The sequence below is a fragment of the Punica granatum genome, chromosome 2 (genome assembly GCF_007655135.1).
Source record: "Punica granatum isolate Tunisia-2019 chromosome 2, ASM765513v2, whole genome shotgun sequence".
Classification (NCBI taxonomy): domain Eukaryota; kingdom Viridiplantae; phylum Streptophyta; class Magnoliopsida; order Myrtales; family Lythraceae; genus Punica; species Punica granatum.
The window spans coordinates 5108493-5112751 of record NC_045128.1 but is presented as its reverse complement, the minus strand read 5'-3'; positions in this window follow the sequence as shown (position 1 = coordinate 5112751).

Genomic DNA, 4259 nt, shown 5'->3' with positions numbered 1-4259 from the left:
AGGGACGCAATTGAATAATTTTTTTATTGCAACTAATCTAAGTAATTTTACATGTTGTGCATAAACAAAATTTAGTTAAATTTTGTTCACTGGATATTTTGTTCCCTTATATATATTTTGTTGGGTTATATGTGTCTACATTGCGTATAATCTATATATTCTACTGCATAATTAAAGATAAAAAGAATATAATGAATTTCCTTAATGCATAAGTGATGGCGTAGTAATGCGAGAGAGCTTCGTTTTATATTTTTGATAATATGGCGGCGCAAGGATTTAACTTGGAACTTTGTTTTCATATATATAAATAGATTTATCTTGTAATCTATGTAATTTACTCTTTTTTTGTTAGTAATTTCCTTTCTTTATTAGTAATTTACTAGAAATTTATGTAGCTTACTACAAACGCCATACAATCAAATCCCAAAAAGGGCGAGCCAGTGTATATATATCTATATATATATATATATTAAAGCAAGGACGAGGTGGGCCTGGGCAGATGGCTTCAGAATGCTCCGTTACTAAATGAAAATTTCACAGTTATTTATTTATTTAATTTAATTTAATTTGTATAAATCAGAAAAATATTCGAATTGCAATTGCCAAGATATGAAATCTTCGGAATATATATTTATATTATCCACAAGGAAATAATATACAGGTATATATCTTACGCCTTTTGCTATTCATGATATATATGGATTTATCTTATAGAATTTTAAGTATTACGTTCCCTTTTATTATTGGATTCTCTCTTTTTCTACTGACTATGTATATATATGTTTTATCTTGCTCAATTTTTTTGATAAGTAACAATCTATTAGTTTTTTAAGCTCCTCAACATCCGTTGGAGATTCAAGTGGCAGAGGATCCAGTCGATTCCGTAGAGGCTAAACAATTTATACAAAGAGGACTCAATTTTCCTTCCTATATTTGGTTAAAGTTCTTGAGCGGATCGCTTAAATTGTTATTAGGGGATTTGTCATGATTCCTATCATTTTAGGGTATTAATTATTCTTTTATATTTTGCTCAAAATAATTACTATTTTGTAGAACTGTTGAATTGTTATATAATTTAATATTGAGAATTCAAAAAATACTTATTTTAAATTCAAAATTATACGAATAATTCCACAAATAATTTTCTCAATATGGTGTGAAACTATACGAATATACATAAAGATAAATATTAGATATATTTAATTTGATGATTATTTAGTTTTCTTAGATATTGTATTGTTTTAGGAAAATTCTATTTTGCTCTAGGCGTATATATCTAAGTAATAAATCCGATACTTGTGGAGTTGATATACAAATCCTTAATATTCATTATCCAATAGATATATGATGAATACAAGTGAATACTATCTCTTACGCTTTTACCTTTTATAATTTATAAACTATATATATTCGGCGTAGATTATAACGTGGTATGATTAGGTCTTATTAATGATAACTATTGAAAATTACTAATTTTTCTGTGATAATTATTTTAAGTAATTGTTTTTCAGTTAATATATTTCCTTAGATTGTATGTTTCCTCATAAACACCAACTTAACGATGTCATTGTAATATATATGATTATTGTATCAATATAATCAATATATATATATATATATATGAAAGCAAGGATCATGGCGATAAGTCTCTAAAGGGTTCATCTCTGTTTCTGAGCTTCAACAGCAGCGATTGAAGCAGCAGTGTCCTTTCCCAGGGTTGCCGTGTACAATTTACATTTTGTTTGGATAATGGGATGGGATGAGTTATGGAGGGATGGGATGGAGTGGGTTATGGATGGGTGGGTTTGGGTGATTTATGAGGGATTCTCTTAAGCCTTCACAATTCATGTTTGAAAAACAAGTACGCGAACATGATGAAGAGAGATGAGCTTTCCGCCATGAGCCTTTTGTGTCCTTGGGTAATGGAATTGGAGGGAACTGGCTGCAGATATGTACTCTTTCATGGCCAAACTTGAGGCAATTCCAAGAATATGCCAAATTTTTTACAACCAGCAATCTGTTTTCCTGATAACGGGTATTGCTTCGGAGGGAAGAAAGCAAAGTTTAAGACAAACTGGCGTATTTGTTTTATATGGAAATCAAGAAAGATATTGAGTTTCTTAGCGAAAATATATACTACAGCAGTGTCTGTATGTATGATAGGCATGTAAACGAGTGGAAAAGTCTATGTCTGTTACACCCGAGATAACATCAAAATCATATTTTTAAGGACATTGACTTGAGAGGAAAAAATCGGCCGTCTCTCAAGCCCAGCACAGCAAGACACCATGTTTGATGCAAAGCAGACAGTGATGCGGGATGTGCTTGATAGTCTATACTTCGTCAAAGCTAAAGATGCCTAAAAATGGTGACCAAAAGAACAAGTTCCACCTGAACATTCTGCTGTGACTTGGTATTCAGATAGGAACCTATAGGGGCAATTCAACAATGAGATAATGTCAAACATGAAGTTTCTCTGTTCTAGACGGTTTTTCCTCCATTTAAATCATTTGAATATCTACTGGCATCGTAACCCAATTCCTCCCATGTTGTTAGAAGGCTCTTGTTCGATTTACGAGAGTTCAATCACCGGATTTGTAACCAGTCGCCGCTCCTATTGTCATCCCTTTTCCTTTGGTTCTTTTATCAATTATGTCACTTTATTTAGTTTTGTACTGGTAAAGTAATAATTAGCTGCATCAGTCAAGCTCTTTGTAATCACCTGGGAGAAAGACCAGCAGTAGCCGTACTCGGAGCCTTGTTTCAAGCTCTGCTTCAGCAGATCCTATCCCCCTGACACTGGGGCGCCACAGGCTGAGAAGCACTTGTAAGAATATGAACATTAGGGGAAAAAAGTACCCCAAAAAAACTGAAGAGAGAGACGGCTTTAGGGTAAATAAATTTCTATCTATGTCCTTTCTTGGTGTCGAAATATAATCGTAGAGAAGTGGTTTTAGAGATTATTTTTGAGAATATGTCGAAGTCTTGACTCTGGGACTAGCACTCCTTTCTTGACTCCTATATTGTGATGCATTCAAGTACATGTAGAAATCTTACGGAAAAGCTTCGCATCGGAGGGAAGTAATTAAACTGTGGAAGTCCAGAACGATTTCTCTATCAATCAAAAGAATGTATGACTAGGCTCATGAAGGTGGGGAAAAGAATGTATCAACTCTATGGCTGATTCAAGGCAGATTATTTGATGCTTGACTGTCACGACCCGAAATTTCCACTGAATTTCTCCTATATTTCCTCGATATTAAAACCAACTTTCCATAGACTCCCAAAAATATAAAACCAATCCCGCAAGCTCTAATATGAATATACATCTCAAAAGAGAGTAATTTTCTTTTCTCAACCACATTACTAAACTAAACTAAATAAAAATTTTAGGTCGTAATATATTCAATACATTTTATAGAGATTATTTTATAGAGAAGTGGTTTTAGAGATTATTTTTGAGAATATGTCGAAGTCTTGACTCTGGGACTAGCACTCCTTTCTTGACTACTATATTGTGATGCATTCAAGTACATGTAGAAATCTCACGGAAAAGCTTCGCATTGGAGGGAAGTAATTAAACTGTGGAAGTCCAGAACGATTTGTCTCTATTAATCAAAAGAATGTATGACTAGGCTCATGAAGGTGGGGAAAAGAATGTATCAACTCTATGGCTGATTCAGGGCAGATTATTTGATGCTTGACTGTCACGACCCGAAATTTCCACTGAATTTCTCCTATATTTCCTCGATATTAAAACCAGCTTTCCATAGACTCCCAAAAATATAAAACCAATCCCGCAAGCTCTAATATGAATATACATCTCAAAAGAGAGTAATTTTCTTTTCTCAACCACATTACTAAACTAAACTAAATAAAAATTTCAGGTCGTAATATATTCAATACATTTTATACAAAAGAATACCTATCAAATAACTAAGGTCCCTACCTAGTCCTCCGAGCTGATCCCCAATATCAAAAGAGTTCTCCTATGTTGCTAGTCTAACTCCTAGCTCATCTGAAAATATATGCAGAGTGTGAGCTGCATCTCTGTGAGTACTATATTCCAAAATAAAATGAATTATTATTAAATAAATATATCTAATTGCAAACAATCAAATACTCAAATAAATAATACAATCACATCCAATCCAACTATTAGCTTATCCACATATATACGGTATATATATACACAACTGTAATAATAATTATATCCATTATAGTAACTAAATTTAAGTCCTACTAATAAATACACACAC